Source organism: Schistocerca cancellata, chromosome 7 (assembly GCF_023864275.1).
Source record: "Schistocerca cancellata isolate TAMUIC-IGC-003103 chromosome 7, iqSchCanc2.1, whole genome shotgun sequence".
Classification (NCBI taxonomy): Eukaryota; Metazoa; Arthropoda; class Insecta; order Orthoptera; family Acrididae; genus Schistocerca; species Schistocerca cancellata.
This window is the reverse complement of record NC_064632.1, coordinates 173,234,424-173,252,557: the sequence shown is the minus strand read 5'-3', so window position 1 is coordinate 173,252,557 and position 18,134 is coordinate 173,234,424. Positions and strand designations below refer to the sequence as shown.

Below are 18,134 nucleotides of genomic sequence, written 5' to 3'. Positions count from 1 at the left end.
AGACACTGGGGGCTGATCTAAAGACCGAGCGAGGTGGCGCAGTGGTTAGCACACTGGATGACGGTTCAAACACGCGCCCGGCCATCCTGATTTAGGTTCCGCGTAATTTTCCTAAATCGCTTCAATAAAATGCCGGCCACTGCCGACTTCCTTCCCCATTCTTCCCTAATCCGATGGGTCTGATGACTCGCTGCTTCGCCCCCTCCCCCGAATCAACCAACCAACCAAACTGGGGCAAAATCGACGCTCAGACTCGTTCCAAAGGTGTTCCATTAGGGTCAGGTCCGGATTCTGAGGAGGTCAGTCCATTTCAAGAATATTACTGTACGCAAGCCATCGCCTCACACTTGTGGCTTTATGAGAGGGTGCATTGTCATGCTGACACAAACAATCATAGTCTCCGAACTATACAATGTTATAAAATGTGATTTTGCGCTTCGCATTTTCTTAAGCGCTATAAAGCAGCTACACCCTAACCACGGAAAACAGCCCCATTCCGTAACACCATCTCTTTGGAGCATCATCTCTGGCACTATACATGGTGGCACACAACGTCCTCAAGGTATCTGCCAAACCCACAGTATATCGTGACTCATCACTTGAAATCACTCGTTGACAGTCATCTACCATCCAGTGGCATCGCTCTTTACAATACCTCAAGTGTCTCTCTGCCCCCTGTTTTAACTCTTTTTTTCCTTACACCCTCCGCGATGCTTGACGGTCCCTGTTGGCCAGTACAGGAAGTCAGTTTGGACTTGGTTTACCTGTGGTTGCTCCTTTGCGTTTCAACTTTACAGTCACATCACCAGCTGTCGACTTTAGAGACATTAAAATTGTTTAAATGCCCCTGTTTGATTTGTTACTCAGGCGACATCCTACGACAAGTACATGTTTCAAGTAACTAAGCTGTCCTGACCGATGCATTTTTCTGTTACTGCTACCCTTCTGACACCACAGTACACTCCGCCTGCTTTTATATTCGTGGTTCCGCTTGTCGTGACATCTAATGGTCAATTTCGCAATGCGTAGGCATGTCTGGATACTTCTGATGAGATAGTGCATGTACCACTCGGACATACAGAGCGAAAAAACCGAACGTGTGATAAGAGGAAAGTTTCGAAAATGTCCTCATGCTAATTGGATGGAATTTATCGCTCTGGATAGAAACTTCTAGGTACTGAGCGCACTCGTCCGAGAATCGTCGACACGATAGAATTTGAAGAGATGGCGTTGGACAGTGATGTTCAAAAATGGTTCAAATGGCTCTGAGCACTATGGGACTTAACATCTGAGGTCATCAGTCCCCTAGAACTTAGAACTACGTAAACCTAACTAACCTAAGGACATCACACACATCCATGCCTGAGGCAGGATTCGAACCTGCGACCGTAGCGGGACAGTGAAGTTTCCACCAGTAACCAGCACTCAAAGTGTCCTTGAAACGCATGCAGGGAGTTGTGTGATCGGTACTGGAGCACCAGCAGTGACGGTGTCAACATGTGTAAGCAAAGGGGCCGAATGATTCTGAAGCCAGAGTCCAGTTCCCTCGGTGGACCGTTCAATTGCAATGCATACAGTGGGACTGATGGATGTCTGCTTTAATGCTGTCGGCGATAAGTTGTTTATGTCGTTTCTTAACATTAGTTCTTTATCTCCAATCGCTGAGTTTAGGACCATCTACCAAACTTATAATTTTGACCCTAATAGTATGGAACATCCTAAATACTGACGGTCTTCTGTAAACGATTCATGCTACAATGTTAGCGACAGCGTTTTGTCCGATTACCAGCTCCAAAGCAACATAGAATCTGACAAAACAAGAAATAAATTTTTTTACAACGAACGGTCTTCTAAGTCTATTTCAAAATAATTACAAGATTAAATTCAAGAAAAGAATCTTTCAGTATTGACCTTCGTTTCGTACATAACACCGTTCTTGGGATCAGATGTTCCAAAGTTTGCTGTAAAACTGCGAAGAAGAATAGGTAAGATCGTCAAAGCGTCTTTCTATTTTGCAACTGATAAACATGGCTGGTCTTTTAGATGAAGTACGCCATGGCATAGGGCAAGGTATGGCAAAACCGGGTGTGCAGGTCGAACCAGGTAGTTTTAGATTTCCGTGACTAGTGCTGCCACCGGTCTGACAACACTCAGAAATATTAACAGTCACCGTTCTGGGAGTGGCAAATAAACGTCATTAGCGAGCACGTATTGTCTTTCCTTCTAGACATTTTCAAAGTTTTTCTGAAATTTTCTGCGATGAGGCAGTTCTTCGAGCTTGTAGAGCCTTGTAGAGAAACAGTACCTGATAAAAATAATTAAGTAAATATTTATATTAAACATGGTCTTTAGCGTATTTCAATATTTATATGATGCACATAATGTGAATGCTAACTTCCCGCCGCCATAATTTGTTCAATCTTGCATTGTGGGGAAAAATCGGATACATTGGGTGGGGCAAAATCGGGTTGCCAAATGCTTCTAATGTCTCCTCCAAAGGTTGACTTGGCAGAAAGTGCAGAGAAATCACAAGAAGAAGAAGGAGCAAATCAGCAATCCTGACCAGCTCTCCATACAAAAGTGATTTGGAAGTTGAAGAAAAAGCCAGGAAAAACAAAGAAGACAAGAAAAACTCAAAACGATATCTTTTTATGGGGAAGAAACGAAGAGGTCAAGTTGTAATAAAGGTGAATACATACATATACTTTGTTAAGAAGAGAAAAAAATGGCTCTGAGCACTATGGGACTTAAAATCTATGGTCATCAGTCCCCTAGAACTTAGAACTACTTAAACCTAACTGACCTAAGAACATCACACAACACCCAGTCATCACGAGGCAGAGAAAATCCCTGACCCCGCCGGGAATCGAACCCGGGAACTGTTAAGAAGAGAAATATCAGACTAACTAGTTTTCTAATTCCACAGTACTTGAACATTGTTCATGAAACGGACACTGTATCCATACCTCCAATAATTCTATATATATTCTTATACCTCATCAGGTGAAGAAGACCCAGTGCTACCGAACTAAAAAACTATTTGGCCTGATATTTCTATTCTTAATAAATTGTGTTTTCGGTTTTTAATTAGGACCGGTTATCGAGAACTTCGCTTAGGTTACTGAAATACTTGGAATTATTGAAGCTCCTTGTTAAAAACGAGTTTTGATATTAAAAAAAGAGTTTTCGTATCCCTTGGTAGTATAGGTCTATATAAGGATTTCTATATGTTTTCATGTATTTTTTTCAGCAGAATAGACCTTTTCTTTGTTTTCAAATTCTTCCACTCATTTAAATGGTTACCCTAGTTTACCCAACGGGTGTGGAAAGCCGGTATTTGTACCTAACTGGGTTGCCTATTTTTTATGTTGCGACGGTTTATTTTAAGCTGAATCCGGACTAGTATCATGCTGATGAATGTATAGAAGATTTGAATAACCTTAATTTGCAAATTTATTGATCGATGAAAATAATCTACATGAATTAAAAGTGAGGTACCCGGTTTCGCCCTGCTTTGCCTTACATCAACCATGGTCTTTCCCGTTCTGAATACACTGACATCTTTTCTCCGGTTAGTTTTCCCGCAGTTTTTCATTGACGCGAGTGTAGAAATGGTTACTTTTAAGTGGGCATTGCCTGTGCCCATGCTTGTGTCGCTGATCTCTCGAGTGACCTAATTTCTCTGGAGTGTGAGTCGCGCTGGTATTCTCTTTTGTGGCGCGGTTCCGGCTCTGGCCGGATGGGAAACATTCTTCTCCGTTGCATTCACTACATCTCGGGTTTGTTTTCCCAGCAGTGTTAGTTGCGTTTTGGCGCCTGCATATTACAGGCTTTTCTAGTGTATTGAAGACTATTTTTTACGCAAAGAAAGCTAATTGGGGCTATAAATTGCTTTAATCACAATTTCATTATTATTCTGTAACCAGCCATAGGAGACCATGGGCTTCTTACACAAAGTACTCACGATATATCCATCAACAAATTCAAATGGCTCTGAGCACTATGGGACTCAACTGCTGTGGTTATAAGTCCCCTAGAACTTAGAACTACTTAAACCTAACTAACCTAAGGACATCACACACATCCATGCCCGAGGCAGGATTCGAACCTGCGACCGTAGCGGTCGTGCGGTTCCAGACTGTAGCGCCTTTAACCGCTCGGCCACTCCGGCCGGCTATATCCATCAACAACGTCTGAAGTTTCGTCGATGGAATTCAAGTAAAAGTTGTGTAACTGTAAGTATATATGCGTATATTCGAACTGAGTTTTGATGCAAAGACCACTCCTACAGTGCTAGAAACAGCTAACAATAGATAAAGTAGATGGCTTTCAAAATAACGCTGACTTAGCGACATCGCCGTGAAAGCGACTGCGCCCAGCGGGCCTGCTTGGCTGAAGTGAGGACCATCCAGGCTTCGCCGCCACTTGCGGTTCTCACTTCCCCATATAGTCGGTTAGCTTCCGACTGGTGTCCAACGCTCACTGTGAAGGTAACGGCCTATAAAGGACCACTAGGCAGGCGACATGGAGGAATAAAGAGGGAGGAGGTACGTCTGACGTTCCAGCATCACGAGGTTTACTGCTGCGGACACCGTTTCCTGTCCAGACGCGGCTCGGATAAACCGCACAGAGGACGTGGTTTAAGCGGGGCTGGACTCTGCTGCTCACGACCGTACCGACCCGGCGTGACGGTCGTGACCCGTGCTGGACTCTCAACCCGGCTCCCGGTGGGACAGCTTGTAGGTAGCAGAGGTCTACGGCCATTGCTGAGCCGTCTTCCCGCACGGTACCCAACTACCTACTGCTGTAATATTACAGTACTGGAGGGAATCTGAGGCTTGCCAGCACCAAGTCAGATTCTGACACGGTCAATATTCAGTTTCCCAGGGTTTCAACCGAGGCCGGCCACGGCGTGTCAAACTTCACTCGTGCGTCATGTGCAGCTCGCGTGCGGACAATGGCCCAACCTGTCATTCTGTTTTGCTCGCCCCTTTTCGGAGTTAGCCTGAACTGCTCGACATTTCATTTAACATTGCGGTGCGACATTTTTCGGTCGGCACAACTCTATCTGAGAATAGTGCTATCAGCGCTTTTGCCCTTCAGTTTTTGTTCGTGTCATGAAGGACGTTGACAGATCCAGTAGCTGTTAGCACAAAAAGAGGCAGTCTAGCGATCTATCGTCACAATCCTGTACAACGAATGGGAATGATGGAAGAGAAGGATAAAAATTCTCAATTCATATAAGCGAGGGTTACTGCTTATTTGCTATGAAACGACATTACAGTACCATGCAGAAAGAATTTGAACATTTAGATGACAATGAAAGAGCAAAAAATTACAACGACCGACAGACGGGATTCATTGTACTGTACATCAAGAAGCACGTTGTGCTAAATTTACAGGCATGGAGCACTTGAAGAAACTGCTGATAAGAATAGTAAAATTTCTGAAGTCGCACACATAATTCCATTGTCGTTTTCAACAGTTTTCGATGGATATGAACGAAGAGTATGGAGACCTCATATACTGTATTACTGCAAAGTACGTAAGTTAAGTCAAGCGGCATGCCTGGAAAGGTTTCTCGATTTAAATCCCGCTATTGTTCAATTTATGAAGGGGAGAGGAGCGCTGGAACGAAAATAAGAACATCCGGAATTGATTGCAGACTTCTCATTGTAAATGGACTTGACTGCACGCTGCCTACAGCAACACTGCAAGGTCACTTCTTTCTGATTTGGTGGGGATTCATGTAAAAGAAAACTCGCGTTGTAAAAGGGACACATTCTGACAAAGATAGCCCAGAGCCTAAGCTCACTGGCGTTAAAGAAAACGCGAGATTTGAAGGATTCATTGTGTCCTTGCAAGAATTATAAGGAAAGTTTTTAAAGGATTTGAGCGCACTGTCACTCTTACATTTGTTTTCGAATTGTTTTTCAGAAACGTTTGCCGGAAAGCTCCCCTGTGCATGTGCAGATGTAATTGACTGGCCAATTTTAATGACAAATCTTTTTACGTTAAAACTGTCCAGGACGTCTACATTGCTTTCCTCAGGTACATTTTCCAAGTCTACATAATGAGGTTGCAAAAGTGTTACAATGTTTCGAGCGACATAATGGTGTGAAAGACGTTTTTTCGATTATGAAAGTAAATACGTTACGATTACGTGGCATCTTCAATCCGTATGCCGATGTTTCGTACCACATAAAAAATACGTATTCAGCACGCCAAAAATAATTAATTAACACTGAAAATTGGTTTGTTTGTGATCTGTGTTGCTGAGAAATGTGAAATACAAAACCAAACCGTATGCAGTACTGTACTGCAACGAATATGAAGTTTAAGCTATATCAGCTTGACAAAACCGGGTTTATATACCACCTGAAACATTTATTGCAACGCATGTATTCATCACCTCAAAACAAAGATCTCCAAAATAATTTAAAACTTAATTTATAATAATGTTGTTACGATGTATTTTCCTTGGACTTTGTGATAATGCTTCTCTTCTGCTAGGCGCTACAGTCTGGAACCACGCGACCGCTACGGTCGCAGGTTCGAATCCTGCCTCGGGCATGGATGTCTGTGATGTCCTTAGGTTAGTTAGGTTTACGTCGTTGTAAGTTCTAGGGGACTAATGACCTCAGAAGTTAAGTCCCATAGTGCTCAGAGCCAATCGAGCCAATCTCTTCTGCTATATGATCCTTGCACCTAATGGTTTCCAGATGCCATCTTTATTTCCAAGCTTGACAACATGCATGTGATGTGTTATGACAGTGAAAGGAACCTGTGACCACTGGAGATTATTTTTCTTATTTTATTTTTACCGTTAGATATACGTTTAGTTTTTTGCCAGAAGAAACCCAAACAATGTTCTGAAATAGTGTTTTGTTTCTCCACTAGACAGTGTCGTAAGTTCCTCCAAAAAATCGTAACACAACACGCACACACATGTCATGCTAACGAATAGAAATCCACCTGATAATGGAGGTTTAAACCTTTTAAATGCGCCATGGAGGTAAATAAACAGTGACTGGTAACAGAAAAACTTGTTGTTTCATTTAATGTCAATAACAGTCACTGTAAAGCCTAACCTAAAATGTTCGCATTTAAACAGATACATGTCTGATTTTTTATTGACGTTCTCATGTCACAAAAGACTACCGAGTTTTACGCTCTTTCCTTGCGAACGAACATTTCTGTTAGGTTTTTTAAATGACAATCATATTCGCTGTTGACTGTAGAAGTTATTTATTTCACAATTGCAGTTCCAATCTTTTGGCCATTTTCACGTAGTACTGCAAAAGATTTTGCTTCAGCACATGTCATACTTTAAAATCCTCTGACCTTTCCTATCCGTTATTGAAGCTGTCAGTTGCTCAAAAAGGAGTACATTTTTCAGCAACAAAAATCTTTGATCATTTGTCCAACAACATAAAGTGTCTGACAGGTATCAGATCAAGTTTTAAATCTAGCTTAAAATCATTTTTTTTTGGACAACTCCTTTTATTCCATGGACGAGTTTCTGTTTCAGAACTGGTAAAAAAAATGTACCTCTGAATGTAGTTGCATGTGTAGAACTAAAAATTTCAGTAATATCAATATTAACACTATTCATGTGTGTGTGTCTATATATATCTTATAATCTGACTTGTCCCACATCATATCGACAGAATAATCGTGAAAATGATCTACGGAACATGACATAACTAAACTAAACTAAACTAATCTGACAAGTACACATATCATCGTCAAAAATAAGCCTCTTTACTGTAGAAACTGCAATTATGAAATAAATAACTTCTACAGTCAACGACGAATATGAGGTCCTTTTACATTACAATGAACCACGACCATGAGAAGCTAATTATTTCTCATTAGTTTAAGAATGGTGCAAAAAGGTTGGGGGTCCAAAGTAAGACTTGGGAGACACGGATGAATATGTGCGGCACAGACCTCTGGTCTGTTGGTTCAGAAAACATGTTCTGTGACGCAGACTGCGTAGAATGTTATGACGTACCCTCTACCTGTGTGTTATGAAAACGCTTGCAATTTATAAAGCTGACTTCATACGAAGCATCCGTGATGCTGGAATCGTGTATAGCTCGTGACACAACCATGTTTGCTACTAGACAGGAAATTGCTTCGATGGGTTTGACAAATGGCATGAGATCACATTTTCTCGTAAAATCGGCTATGTGTGATTTAGAATTATGTGTGTGTCACAGTGAAGTGAGCGTATTCATCTGAGATATGAGGAGTGAGACGATTTTGTGATGCAGGAGAATAGAAGTAGCTGTCATCATTGTCACATCAAACATGATTGATTTTCAACTGTAGTTAGCCCTACGGTCGCAGGTTCGAACCCTGCCTCGAGCATGGATGTGTGTGATGTCCTAAGGTTAGTTGGGTTTAATTAGTTCTAAGTCCTAGGCGACTGATGACCTCAGAAGTTAAGTCGCATAGTGCTCAGAGCCATTTGAACCATTTTTGTAATTAGCCGCTGTTTCCACCTGTGTGAACACTATTTGTACTGTACTCAGCACGCTTCTAGAAAGGACTCGATCGACAGGCACGACTTCTGAGTATCGAAATATCATTCGCTTTGCTGCTATTGGGCATCACTTGTGTTCCTATAAGATTAACATTAATCATGATTAATCGAAGAAACAGCAGCCGGTTTTATGTGTTCATGACATTAGATCATCATTTCAATTTCCTTCATAAGACATTACTAGGTCAGTTAGGCACTAAAGCCAGAAAAATGTAACGTGGTTGTACGTCTCATATGAACACTCCATTTCGCCAGATGATGTCAACTGTTCTTCACGATGAAGATGTAGGTTCAAACGTTCAGAAATCGTCTTTGACTATCGTGTTGCACATTTCTGAGACGTGTGGTCCGATTTCTTCTCGCTTTGTTAATAGAACAACGCCATTTTGGTGATCTTAATTCTTCCTCAACTTAAAAATTATCTCTGTTTCTCGTAAAACTGTGGTTACAAAAGCCGAGGGATTTTTTGTCCCACGATTGATGACAAGGGTGTTCTTCTGTGTAGCCGTTCCATCAATAAAGTATTACTTTAAATTAATGTTATTCTAACATATACCGTTGAATTCCATGACAGTTCCTTTAAAGCATTGGTTCCCAACCTCTCTGAGATCATTACTCCTGAGTACAAGCTTTTATTGGCGAGTACCACCGCCCCCCTCCCTGCACCTCCCACCATCACCAACATTAGCGTCTAACTAAATTTTAGAATGAAAAATAATTTTCTTTGAAGAACTTCATTTTTAAAATAACGAAAGATAACTGATATTTGGTTTCTGTAAGCGTTTTATTAATCCAAAAACTGATAAGTCAGTGAGACAATTGGTACCGTTTACATCTAACAACTTTTTATACAGAATGAAATAATTCCCTGTGAATCGCGAGTGCTATCTACAGTCGTTCCTCAGAAAGTAAAGCTAACAATCCAAATTGAGGGTAGACACATTTTACATTCTTCCTCTACACCACTTCTTTCCCTAACAAGGTTTGCCTCACCCAAACCCTGCACCCCGAATTAGAATCAACCAATTGAAAATGTCTGCACAATTCTTATTGCTTGTAAATCAGTTGATCCAAGGACATCTTGCTACTGAGCAGATAGAAATTGGAAGACTCCAGACTGTTAATGCTTTGTGTCTTTCCTCGGCCACTAATAATAATAATAATAATAATAATAATAATAATAGTAATACCAGCAGCAGTAGTAGTAATTTGTAAGCCTAAAGTAGATGTATTTATTACTGTGATGCGCTGTCAATTGGTTCGTTTATCTATTGCGAAGTGAATAATGAAACAATTTCTGTTCCATTGTGGGAACTATATACAACGCGAAGAAGGCATTTTCTCGAAGTTTCAGATGTGTCAAGGTGTTACTGTCATAAAGGCTTTGTACAAAGTACACTTATTGATAAAATTGTAGGTATATCGATATTTTATCAAAAATATATTCATATTATTAGAGATATTCCTTCTACCGACATATCGAAATAACGAAGTGGGATTATCTAGTGCCTATATCTTTATTTTATATTATATTGCTATTTTGAGATTGCAGTAGAACATAATATTAGTTTCACTGAGTGAAGGAGTCTGAGTACTTTTTGAGCTTTCATCATGTCCTGTCTCTCTTTGACTGTGTGAAGCAGGTATAGTTGGCACAAAGAAGAAGTCCGATTGCACTAGATGAGAAGAAACAGCATACCAGTTGCATTAAAAATTAATTTTTAACGCAACTCTTGTGCCATTTCTTCGAATCTACATTCTTCAAAAACAGTTTCTGAAACTGAAGCACAAAAATCTAAATAACAAGATTTGTCTTTGCTGTGCGCGGAGACGTACGTGTGAGGGGAAATGCTGGCGTAATCGGCGCTCGGCGCTACCAACAGAAACTGCAACGTTCAGCTTCTGCACGCAGTTTTAACACTACAGATGCTAAGTCACTGGTATTTGCAGAAATGAAAAAAAGAAACAAAAAACAGGGAAGTTGACACGAAGTTTCCAGACAAACCCGGTATGTGACGAAACTGAACGACGGACCCATCGGACACCTTCTGTTGTGCCCTTACCTGCAATTACCGTTGTTAGCACAATGGTTATCGCCAAGCGTGAACGTGCATCGTTTTCCTTTCTTGTTCTAAGGCGGATAAGCAGGCTGCTGGCTTGTTGATGTACAGAACATCTAATAATAAATCAATACTTAAATATACAGCTCTAAGACTGGCAGTATATTTACAATGTGCAGCTGACAATTTTTTTTTGGCCGGTACTTTTTGAGCTTTCATCATGTTCTGTCTCTCTTTGAGTGTGTGAAGCAGGTACAGTTGGCACACGGAAGAAGTCCGATTGCACTAGATGAGAAGAAACAGCACACCAGTTGCATTAAAAGATAATTTTTAACGCAACTCGTCGATACATCGCCAACTTTTTTGATATTTCGGAGGCAGATAATGATTTTTTTTTAAATATCGATATATCGAATTCTTGATATTTTTGAAAATATCATCATCCTGGTACAAAATACGAAGTATGTGTATAGTGTAGAAGATGTTGCTCATACACGCATTTCGCTAACTGAAACCTCCGCTACATTGAGTCACGCATAATGGCAGTATTTGAAAAAAAAAATCCAAACTTAATTAGTATGACAGTCTTATGCAACAGTGATAATAGTAATGATCTTTTAAAGATAATTTAGTTTCGTGACCGAAACATCATTAAACAAGTTCAAACAAATTTCGGGCTTGCAACCAATCGTCGTTTAATTAATAGCACGATATTTCCACTGGATATGTATGAGAATTTGTTATACGTTCCAGTCTTCTTCTCCCTCCCTCTCTCTGTCGATCATCTCCTCCCCTCTTCTTTGTTCATCTCCTCTTCATCCGTCTCTCTGATCTTTTCTCTTCTCTGTGAAGATAATGATGTTGGCTTCTGGGGCGCTCAACATCGTGGTCATCAGCGCCCGTACAAGTTCCCAATCCAGTTCCCATTTCCAGTCTCGCCACGTCTCGAGTGATGAGATGATGATGTTAACACAAACACCCAGTCCCCAGGCGGAGAAAATCCCGGGCCCGGCCGGGAATATTACCCGGGACCTCGTGCTCCAGGGGCAGCAACGCTAGCCACTAGACCACGAACTGCGGACACTGTTTTCTGTGAAAACCAACTGCGAGTAAGGAAACAAAACAGCCCATTGTTGTGTATACAGTTCTTATTTAAGAACATATATAATAAGAAAGATTATAATGGGAGAAATCATTTTTCTAATGGTTTAAATGCCACGCCATCGTAGTTAAAACTGACTGTGAAAAAGAAAACAACACTCCACATTTCCACAGCAAACTACAGCACAGCATTCGCTCTTTCCCAGTCCGTAATAACAGAATACATGTGCATTGTTGTGTAAAACAATTTACAGCCTACGTCCATCCGAATGTTCATTAGAGCATCGTGTAAATATTTGAAGCATTTCGGTCGAGGACTTTTCAAGATTTTTTGTAACAACGTTAAACGACTTGTCTTTATATAGCAGCACAGAGTAAACCTGTGGTCTTTGACACGGTCCCGTCCAAATCATATTCAGTTTCAGTGAGGAGGTTTTACAACACGGGGTTGCAAGTCTGGTATTTGCATTATCGCTGATTTTTTTCTAATTTCTGTCAAATTTTCTGTCAAACTCTTTTTGGTGTTCTTGAATTTCTGTGGCCTATCCATACGTCCAACCTACATAAAAATGATGGAAATTGATAAAAGGAAATCGAATTTGTTGGTTTCTTGGCGACACCGCAAGATCTCAGGATGGCTCAATCATCACGAGACGGAACGTAGGGCACGGAAGACTCAAGCCATCGGCACACGGACCGTGCTTTCGAACGTCAACGTTGAGCATGCCAAGTTCAACGTGCTGGTGAACGCCCAGATATGATGCGACTTGTGCGTCCGTTGCGTGTGCCGCAAAGTGATATACGCGATCGCAGCTCGCTCCAGGAGCAGTTCTCGGTTATGTCTGGTTCACAAATCACGCTGTTTACGAAATGGACAGGTGTAAAATACCTACGCTAACTCTAATAAAACGTACATTTCCTCCATTGTCCACATGCTAGTCATGTTGCTCTGTCTATAGTATACATGACTGAAAACTTTAATATCCATGGCCATGTTATAAGGCAAAAAGGAAAGTACCATGTCCAGTCAATATGGGCATCAGCTTATAAAACTTCTATTACAGATAGTGTGGAAAAACTTACAATAGTTCTCCACATAATATAAAAATAATTTCATCATGCTCATTTTTTTGTAAAATCCTAAGGTTGTAAGATGGCAAGAACTATGCCCCTTACATGAAGTCATTAAAGATCACTTAACTCACGTTGAGCGAACAGTAGGGCTGAACAAAATGACAGACAAGGCACAATGCATCTTGTAGAGGGTATAGTATGGATGTAGTGGAATAATTAATGTCGGGTGATGGTTTTAAAGTAATTCACACGACATGAAAACTTTGTGGAAATGAGTCGATTTACTGGACGCTAGTTTACCCCAGGGAAGTATTTAGAATTGACCGTGGCCGGATGGGGAACAGTGAAGGGAAGCGAAAATAGGCAGCTTAGGGTGGCTCAAGCTCTGAGAAAGCGGTAACGCTGTGCGGCCTTAAGCTGGCTTAAGATGAGTGACAGTGAATGGGTGGTTGACCCCGACCCCATGCTGATGTACCGGGAAACAGACGGAGAACTTTACGCATGTTGATAAATGTCCGTTGTCCCGTTTTCTGTGAAACAACGAGAAAGCCGCAAAAAGCTACGGTGGAGCGGTCAACAGAGGTCAAAATATGCGTGTTCGTGACTACAGCAACTTCATGGTGAATTCACGATCCACAGAGCCTGAAGTAAATCAGGTGAAGAGCGACAGCATGAAATACGCCGGCCTCCGATGGGAACGTAGGACCAAGGAATTTGAAGTACTCTCCTGGGAGTCAGAATTCTGGAAAACTTGGTGTTTATGCAGACGCTAACCTTGATGGGTGGCCTGGGAGGAGCTATATATCGGAAGTTGAGAAGAAGGGAAATTTTGTGGGAATTTGTTCACTTCCCAGAGCAGGCATTAGTCGGCGCCGGGAAGCGATGCATAATTAACGCGATTTTGCTGGAGGAGAAACCGAGGCGAAGAGCGGACTGTGAGAAGTCTCCGTAGTGGTCTTCCGTTCCCAGCTTGCCTATAGTGCGGACGTGGCGTTCTTTACTCAGCTTGCCTGAGGAAGTGTGAGCATCTCTGCAATTTAGGACTTAGCAAATGGAACGATTGAGCTTGGAGATAGGAAGTTTTGGTTCAGCTATGTACTGAGCAAGATAGCTAGGAGTGAATAGACGAGCGCAGCCTTGCAGCACCACAAGGTCGGCCGACGTCCACACAATGATGCCGTTCCGCCACGCTGTATTCGGTGATATTGCGCCCGCTCCGGCCACTGATTAATTTGCTGGATCACGTCGGCAAAGTTTCCACGAGGGTTTCATGGGCCGTGTACTGTAGAATTCTTCTCGCACTTTGCTTTACACCTGGGTCAGTCGATAGGAATTACTTTTGAGTTATCGAGCATTACTCCACACAAACACAATTTATTACCACTGCCTGGTAGGAGAGTCATGTAATGTGATGATTGAAGGTCATGAGTTAAAATAAATTTGTGCTAATCGACTGCATCTGTTTTCAATCAAGTAGTTGAAATCCCAAGTCACTTTCTTAATTTTATGTTCAACATTTGCATCTGGTGTTCAATAGCTGCATATAACATCAATGTGCACCCCTTTTTAATTAAAAGTGATCAATTCTGAATCAATTAATGTCAACACTGCCACCGCAGTTCAATCAGGAGTCACTGGGCCTTATTACTTTCTTTGCGTTATCCGATATTGCGGCAGTTTTGCACTCTCTGTTGATCTGTTAGTCAATTAGCTGGGGTGAACACACGCCAAAACCAGATAAGTGACGGGTGGGGTGTTACAAGGTTATTCTTACTTGATTACTGTTCCTATTCAACAGCAGAATCTTTACAACGTGTGAAATACAAAACTTAAAACACGAAAGTGCAAAATATCGGCCGGCTGGGGTGGCCGTGCGGTTCTAGGCGCTACAGTCTGGAACCGCGCGACCGCTACGGTCGCAGGTTCGAATCCTGCCTCGGGCATGGATGTTTGTAATGTCCTTAGGTTAGTTATGTTTAAGTAGTTCTAAGTTCTAGGGGACTGATGACCACAGAAGCTAAGTCCCATAGTGCTCAGAGCCCTTTGAATTTTTTGCAAAATATCATACTGTAAGTAGTGCAAGCTATCTTGTGGATCAAGCCAAACGAACAAACTTACTCCTCGGAAAGACCGCACTTATATTTACATAGCATCGAATATTACAGAATATAAGAAAATACCAGAACCTATGAGAAAACGCGAAGGACAGTAAAACATTTTTTGGATGCAGTGAAACGCGGTCTAGCAACAGATCAGCGGTTGCCTAACAATTCTAGGACACTGCTCCTTCTGCTATACCGAGCATGACTGCTCTGAGATTTAATTACAACGTACTTCACCAAGAAACTTGCATTTCTTATGGATGCCTTGAAACGGCATATTTTCGTAATATGCAAATTACAATAATTCTTTAACCACCAATATGACATTTCCTGTCATTTCATTACAACATATCATACATTTGCCGACGGGTTTCCGAGAGATTTTCAATTTACTGCTGATTACTAACGGCATATACGTACGAGCTTCAACTGAAAGCCAGTATGGCGTCTCGCGACTCTGTACTGGAGGGAGATGGCGTGCAAGTGACGTAGGTGGCCTTCTGTCACCCCATTCGTCAACGTTCAAACGCACGTTCAGAGTATCTGTCATGCTAGATATTGTCCTGTCCGTTCGGAAAGACTCCCGAACGGCTTTTTCTCGCTATGACGTTAGCGGGATAGAGCTGTGGTTAGCACACCGGATTCGCATTTGGGAAGATGACCGGCCATCATAATTTCTGTGATTTCCCTAAATCGCTTAAGGCAAATTCTGGGGTGGTTCGTTTGAAACGGCACGGTCGCTTTACTTCTTCATCCTTCCCTAATCCGAGCTTGTGCTCCGTATCTGAAGCCCTCGTTGTCTTCCTTAGAAACTCGGCACGCTCAACCTGCGAATGCACGGTCTATGTGCCCACGTAAGAGAAGTCCCGACAGAAAGTTCTATGGTCGGCAAAGTGGCTCCAGCCTTCAGTGGAAAGAGGTCAAGTGCGTCCGTCCTGGCTGGAGTGAGGGAACGCTGGATCCGAGACTGCGTGTGTGCCTTGGTGCCTCGATTTCCGCCGACTCTGAAAGCTGCTGCATGGGAAACAGGAAATCGCACAGGAGCCGGCATGCGGTCGCACAGCGGTAGTCAGAAGATGCCGCACCGGTCCCAGGCGCGACTTAGGGCGAGATTTACGGCTGCAAAAACCTGAGACAGGGGCGGCGCTGTCACAGGGGCTGAAATACGGCGGCCACGTAACGGTCGCACTGTGCCCCGGTCTGCTCTTCTGTGCTGCGTGTGGCCCTGTTGCCGCGGTCACTGGCTTCCCTGATGGCGTGCGCCGCTCTGCCGCCGGAATTCACAGGCGTAGGGCTGGACAGGGCAGCTGCCGCCAACGCTGGAATTTACACGCCCCGGTCACTTTAATGTGACCACAGCCTGTGTTCGACGTCAGTTTGCAATAATCACTCACAGACGGCAAGTGGCGGCACTAGCAGTGGAAGGTATAAAGAGCTTGTCGATGAACGCGGAAAAGAGCGCAGTCGTTGTCGTGATGCGGAAACTGAGCGACTTATCTGGGTGTAACGTTGCAAAGCCATACGAAATGGAAAGAGCATGTGAGGAAGCCCGCCCGGTTAGCCGTTCGGTCTAACGCTCTGGAGGCCGAACCGCACGATAACCCTGGGTACGGTGTGGGGCGACAGTGGTGTGAGTGGACTGCTGTAGCCTGTTGTGGGGTTGTGTACCACTGAGGGCTACGGTGGGGACGAAGCCTCTGCGCCGTTTATAGGTCCCCAATTCAATACAATACAATGGTAGGGAAGGCGAATGGTCGACTTCGGTTCATTGGGAGAATTTTAGGAACTCACCACGGCCATAGATGACATGGGTGAACGACGGTTGTGGATACGTGTACAGGAGAACTGTTGAGCAGCTGACCTTCCCTATGAACCAAGTAGCTACTGACAGTGTCTCCTTGACGACCACTGAGCGAACGTTGCTGCGTGTGGGTCTCCGCAGCAGGCGCCTGGTTCATATACAATATTGACTGCTGTTCATCGGCGACGAAGGCCGCAGTTTGCACGCCAGTACCGCAACTGGACGTCCACTGGGCGGCGACAGGTGACGTTTCCATATGAATCACGTTTTACGCTTCATCGGACAGATAGCCGTTGAAGTGTACGGCATGAAACGTCTGGAAAGAAATACCCTGCCACAATCGTCGAAAGGATCCAGGTCGGAGGAGGGAGCTTTATGAACTGGGAAAGTTTTCGTGGCATTCCCTCTGTGATCTCGTCATCCTGGAAGGCACAGTGGATCAACAGAAGGCTGCATCTATCCTTGGAGGTGACGTCTGTCCCTATAAGCGGTTTGTTTCTCCTCAGTAATATGGCGTCTATCAGCAGGACAATGCAACGTGCGTGGTTCGAAGAGCACCTTGGCCATCAAATTCCCCGCATTTAAACCAAATCGAGAATCCGTGAGCGCACCTCAATCGGGCTGTTCGCACCACGGCCCCACACCCCAGAAACCTAGTGTTTCTGTTCACGGCACTGGAGTCGGCATGGTTCCAAATCCCTGTCGGTACCTTCTAGAATCTGACTGACTCTGTTCCCACACGTCTCGCAGCAGTCCGCGATGCAAAATACGGATATTCAGACATTTGACAGGTGGTGGCATTGGAGTGACCGGCCAGTGAAGTTCCCGAAATTCCGGAGAAAGAGATTGTTCTGACTGACAATTCGCAATTTTTCACAAGCACAACTTTTATTGAGGTAACTTCACAAGGTTGATGACTGAACAACAAACGAAAAGGTAACAATAACGGTTGTAAGTAGGCTGTTTATGTTTTCTTATTGGCAACGTTACGTAGCGCTCTGTATGAAAATCACTGGCTGTGCTGTGTGCAGTCTGTGGTTAGTTTGCATTGTTGTCTGCCATTGTAGGGCAGCGGCAGCTGGATGTGAACAGTGCGTAGCATTGCGCAGTTGGAGGTGAGCCGCCAGCAGTGGTGGATGTGGGGAGAGAAATGGCGGAGTTTTGAAATCTGTAAAAATGGATGTCATGAACTGCTGTATATATTATACTGTTATCCTCAAATATAATTGGCATTAATAATATGTTATTTACCTTGTAAATATGCTTAGACATTATTTATTCTGTTTTGTTTTAATGTTCATGTGTGAAGTTGATGTTTCAAAATTTATTCTGATCTTTTATGTATCTACTTATCTCATAATTCCGGTAACATTGATGTATATGTATATTTCTATTCTGTTGTAAAGCCTGTACTACAAATGTTATCTGTATTGTTATGTTCTTTA

At 42.9% G+C, this 18,134-nt stretch overlaps 1 protein-coding gene across 1 annotated transcript in view; it reads right to left on the bottom strand.

Annotated features, from left to right (window-relative positions):
• The window catches only part of LOC126092240 (serine protease inhibitor dipetalogastin), a 284,082-nt gene that overhangs the window by 91,127 nt on the left and 174,821 nt on the right, over positions 1–18,134 (bottom strand). The window lies entirely within an intron of this gene.